A 6,513-nucleotide genomic window follows, 5' to 3' on the forward strand; every position below is an offset into this window, starting at 1 on the left:
AAACATAGACACTAGAGACAGACAGACATAGACAATGGAGAACATCCTCCTTTTTGAGGTCGGTTAAAAACATCCGTTCCAATAGTTTTCTTCAACATTTACTCATTTTATTTGCTGGTTTAAGATAGTGACAGAATGTTTAGGCTAAAATAGGCATAAATTTAAATAAGGAACCAATTTATTACCAAAGCATTTCGATATTATCACAGTTGTCTTAGTAATATAACTTACTAGTATAAAACAAAGCGCCGGTATAATTTATTGTACAGCAATAAACAGTTATATTTGCCCTAACTATCTAAATATATTTATGATTTAACTACTACATATATAAATTTATTAAGTGGTAATAGATGATACAATACTATGAGTGACGTCATACCTACAGCAGACTTGCAAATCAATAAAATAAAATTCATATGCTTTTTATGCAATGTAATATTTGTCGTGTCTTCTGATTCTGGCTTTTTTACTGACTGAGTATTCAAAGGCTACCAAATAAAAATGATTTAAAGCGTAGTTAAAAGTGAAAAGATATATAAGATAAATTTTTATTTAGTTTATTACGTTGTTATAATTAACTTGTTAGGTTTATCTAAACATTTTAGTTAATCTTCCAATGCTGAGTAAGTAAAGCTAGATGTGCAAGGATTTATAAACCGCAAAACTGTTCTGCGGTCGACGGCATTGTATCGAATTGCATATTAGCATCCCTCTCATACACTTTGAAAAGACAGAGAGCTATATGTTTTTGTACAAGTGTTGTATTGGAAACTCAGGGATAAGATTTCTGATGCCTTGTTTTTTTAAATGAAGCATGTGTCATGTATTTATATGGCGCTTATTCATTGACAGGTAAAGTTACAGAATATCATTATACCTAATATTAGTACTCTTTTTTTTTTTAAGAAATTTGTACGAACGAATGAACGGTAAATTTGACATAGATAAAGTTAATATGGAGAAGAAAAAATAAATATTCTTCAAATATGAATTAGGACACAAGGCAACTTAGTTCGCTAAACGACTTACTCAATATACAATGTCATAGAGGTTTGCATAATGGGCGCGTGCCGACATTTCTATCTGTTATCGCCAAAGAGAGTTGCTCGTAACTTGTCAAGATCGTCGTGAGAAAAGTAGCTGCAAATTTTCAAGAAGGCGGAGCATATACAGTTGACTTGTATTTGCTATGCCTGTACTGACCGAATAGACGATTCGTGTCGACGATTCAACATTGTGTGTACGGAGCTCGAGCAACGCAATATTCGCGATGTAGGAGGGCCTTAAATTCGAATTTTGAACAATGTGCGACCAATATTAATGTTTAATATCGTAAATAGAAGGTACTTTGGTATGTGTAGCAAAACGTTTTCCATAACATATCTTTAAGAGATTGTACACGTAAGATATTATACTTGGGATTATTAAATCGAACGTGTTTATAAACAATGATTAAAAATGCATGTCTAGAAGCAGAAACTAACACTATTTATCATTAAGAACAAACAAGTTTTTTAAACGAAACTATAATTTTTCATTAACTAGCTTGTTATTATTTTTATGTTGTCTGTTATATTTTTTTTTCTAACATTGAAAGCGAACAAATTGTTTTTATTTATCGCAGTAGGTATATGACATAATACAATGCATTGTTTGATGCCTGATATACGTATAGCTATTATGCCATACTTTACCAACATGTGAATCCCATTTTCTGAATGAACCCATGAAATTGTAAAAAAATATTACCGATATTATCTAAAAGGATAGAAAATTCGAAAACAAATGGAGTTAAAAATCCCGAAGTTCAACTGACTGTACAATAACATTACGGACAAAATGCGAATCCATGACATCTCACACTTTAGTAATAGTTAAGTCTACAGGCGGTCAAAATGGAACTAAATACGTAATGAATAAGTCCTTGCATGCTTTCCTGTAAAGATTACACTCCTGAAAGTTTGACTAAAAGGTAAGGGTACAAAACTTGAGTCGATTTCTTTATGAATCAACTAAACTACATTAAATAGTTTTGTATAGGGCAGAGGTTGCGAACCTTTACGTATCAACGTACCATTTTTCTAGAGAAATGTTTAATGAGGGGAAAAGACGTGTCATCGAAAAAAAATATATTGTCATTATTCCGTATAGTAGGGATCACTCGCGTTCGGTCCTCATATAAATAATACCTACTTCAAACTGTTTTTCGTAATGCATACTGAATTTTGTGATGTTGTGTCTCGTGTCATTAATGGCACGCGTGCCAATGGTTCACCGTCCCTGGTATAGACCATTGTGTATGTTTGTTTGTTAGAACATAACTTCCGAACGGATCGGGTTGAAATTTAGAATAACATTTCTGGACTAGAATATAGAATATTAGTACTTAGTTTTTTTTAATTAAACGTGGACAAAGTCGTGAGGTGCAGCTAGTCTTAGTTATATTATAAATGCGAAATTTTAGATGGATGGATGGATGGATGCTTATTAGAAGGTATATCCGGAACGGCTCAATGGATCTTGACGAAATTTGGCACAGATGTAGAACATAATCTGGAAGAACACATAGGCTACTTATAAAGTTTTTTTTTTAATTTCGTGCGGACGGAGTCGCGGGGTGTAGTTAGTAATTCATAAAGAAGATGTCTTCTCGTTTGACGTAGGATAATCATATTATGTAGTTTGACATTATATGTTTTATAATGACGAAGATTCCTCTAATACAAAGTGTTTGCGTTGTTAGTATGTTAGTATATGCTACATGATAACTGATAATGTTAATGTGCTGTCATTAGTGATACCACGTTTTCAAGCAAAAAAACGAGGACGTTTGCAAAGTGCTCAATAATTTGCATAACAAAATAAAGTCCTTCGTAGCTTTAGAATATATTTGCATTAGAGCAAGTCATTAAGTAAGACGTATTTAATCACTACATTTAGTATTAACATGTTGGTTTATTTTTAAGATGTTACATATTTCTTGAAGAAATAGGTATCTGCTGCTCATTACGTATTGGCTAATAGTAGAAGTCTTAGCCCCTTAGATAAAGTGCTTTCGCTCCGAAGCGATTCCATAACGAAGTTCTAAAATGTTTAGAACTGACACGTGATCATTACGTGACTTATCAAAAGTTACTGTCAGTTCTATACATTTTCGAAGTTCGTTCCTACGAAGTAAGAAGCTAAGTAACAGCACTACAGGGGAAGTGAAAGATTTGGGTTTTCTTCGTAAAGTAGGTAGTTATAATCTTTAACTTAATTCTATCTACGATGTCATAATGTTTATTATATATATTACTTCTTTCTTTCGCCATATATTATATCTAGCATTAATATATTATTTATCTATATTTTATTTAAATCATGGTTGTACTAGCACCTACGTAGTTTAATGTACGCAGTGATAGATAGACGTCTTAGCCGCGGCACTTTCCATCAAAATATTGAATGACGTCTTTATATAATTTGGATACTGAGCGTCTCTGAGCGTAGATACGGATAATTGTAGCCGCAGATCTGTAAGATCTGAAAGATTGAGCTTGGGAAATGTTTATGTTATTTATTATTTTTCAAATGTTTGGCAAATATGACAAAGCCTTTTTTTTAATTGCTACACTTAGATTTTCTGCGAAAAGTTTGCTAATTATAAAATTATTTTGAAACGTTTTTTATTATAGGTATTAAATAATATCAAATTCTGTACACCTCGAAATTCTACTACATTAACATAAATAAATATAAATTATATACAAATGTCAAACGGAAAACCTGTTGCGGATTTCGTGCAGGAAACAGAACGAATATGATAAGTTACAAAATCAAAATAGTACTTTAAAATATGGGGAATTATATGAATCACAAATAAAAATAGAAATAAATGAAGCGAATCTATATATAAGATTAAAATTAAAATTAGAGTGTCTGAATGTAATATATGGAAAAAAAACTTATTTCGTACACGTGATGTTTTTTGCGTTGTTGATAACCAAAAGCCAATTTTTAAAATGTTTATCTGTCTGGCTGTATGTCTGTCCGCAAGGGCGCGACCAATTTGGACGGGTTTTCGAAGGTAGGGTAATTGACGTACGCGGGCATATTTAAGGCTACTTTTATTTCATACTTGTAGCGACATCTATTGGAAGTCGCTACTTATAGGTTAAATTGCAAGTGTAGTTCTTATAAAAAAGACACACAAACAAGATGGCGCTTTAATGTAAAAATGGTTGAAGGAAGATTTGAAGATTGAAAATCCGTCTCAAATTTAAACTTAAAGCAAGAGTTTCGCGTGAAACTTACACCATTTAGGTATTAAAAAATCAGTTTTAGTTGTACGACATTAGAATTTGAAATCATTCACTATTATAACTTTCGCTTAATCTGTCTAGTTACATATGGCGACAACTAGATGTCGCTCGAATGGAATCAATTAATTTTCCGAAACATTTTTCATCCAATTTTTAGATTTTTCCCACTGGTTAGTTAATTTGTCATTTTAATTACATTTAAAATTAAAATCTTATATAATAACACATTTTTTTTTTATAAATTTAGTAATTGTTAAGAAGGTCTTAGAATAAAACCGCAGAGGAAGACGCACGGGAATAGCTGGTATGGTTTTATTACATATATCTTACTAATGTTATCAATGCGAATGTTTAGATTACTACTATGTTTAGTTAACGCATAGACAACTAAATAAGATTTTTTAAATTCCGCGCGCATGGAGTCGCGGGTACAGTAATCTTCTATATATAAAAGAAAGTCGTGTTAGTTACACTATTTATAACTCAAGAACGGCTGAATCGATTTGACTGAAAATTGGTGGGCAGGTAGCTTAGAACCAGGAAAAGGACATAGGATAATTTTTACCCCGTTTGCAATTTTTTATTGCGCGCGGACGGAGTTGCGGGTAAAAGCTAGTGGCTTATAAACTGTCATTTCTGATATCGAAAATAATTAAAGAATGAATTCCTAAATATCGTGGAAAAATATATATAGTTGTAAGTAGATAACTATGCGCTATTTAAATGGTGATTTCGTCTTTTGTTTATGACATATGAGTATAAAATGTTTTCAGATATCTTGGCGGCTCTTATTTCGCACGAGTCGCTCAAGAGTCGCTGCGCAGAACACAATTTCCATGGAGCGCAGCGCGCCGATGGCCTAGGGCTGCTAAGATATTTGTAAAGAGACTTCTAGTTTGAGGTTATATAGTTGCCATAATTTTCCGAGAAAAGGTCAATAATTAATTATGTATTTAATGTCAATATTATTTTGATATGGCAGTAGAAAATAAAACAATTGAAGTCGGTAGGTATATATTTGAGTAGTCAAACTATACTAGATGTAGAGATCTTTAAAAGGTTTTGTAAAAGCCTTTGGAAGAAGCGTAAAAATAACAAGCCGGATTTTTTTTAATATACTTTCACATTCATATCATGTGTATTATATTTTTTTAATAAATCAAATTACAAAGACTAACCCGACATGAGGAAACTCTTTAATACCTGTATTTACTCTGTAATATTAGTTTTTGCAGCTGACACCGTCTACGTGGATTAAAAAAAAACTTAATCAGTAGCCAATGCGTTCTATAAAACTGTGTTATACATATACGCTAATTTTCAGCGAGACTCGTTTAGCTGTTCTGAAGATACGGTATAAAAACATCCATCTAACCATTGCAAATTTAATAATAGTAAGATATCCTATAAACTAACTAACATTAGCGCAGGCAAAAAAGAAGCCTATAATGTGTCAAAGTCCCGTAAACACAAAACACTCCGCCTTGTGGACAGACAGACTAAAATTTTAAAAATTAGTTTTTCTTAAAGTATGGATTTTTTACCGATATGACATACAGACACTCCGATAATTTTTATTATATAGGTATAGATTTAATGATATATTTTGTCTCGTTATGAAATGAAATCACTGATATAAACGGTATGTGGCATGGAATGTACAGCATCAGCGTGGGAAGTTGACCAAAGTACGAATGACTAGTTAAATTAATTGAGGTCTGCCTCAAGATACGTCGTCGTGCTGGCCTTGTCTCTCTGATGTACACGCACAGGTCAAAGGGTTAACGGATGAACAAAAATCAATGGTTCATATTAAAATTTAGTAGATTTTAATTTTATTGAAGTTTAGGGAGATAAATCAAAGATGGGGAGAAGAACGAGAAAAAAAATTATTAAACAAAATGCACACTGAGCCTGACTTATTTGTTACAATACAAAATAAATCTGTATTTCTGCAAGTCTGAAGTTATAAAAGGGTTAAGTTACATTTTGAAGCTCATCTTTGTAACTACGGAGCAGATAAAAAGTTACTAGAAACATTTTTAATAATAATCCAATCAATCAAGCTAAACTATAGTAGATTAGAGGTAATGCGTTACATTTAACAGGTAAGGTGTAAATAAGCGTAGCGGCGTAGAGGCGTAGCGTGGCGAGACCGGGACCGGGTGCCCGCAGACCGCTTGCACTCAGTACGCGATTGACATTC

The sequence above is a fragment of the Papilio machaon genome, chromosome 11, assembly GCF_912999745.1.
Source record: "Papilio machaon chromosome 11, ilPapMach1.1, whole genome shotgun sequence".
Taxonomy (NCBI): Eukaryota; Metazoa; Arthropoda; class Insecta; order Lepidoptera; family Papilionidae; genus Papilio; species Papilio machaon.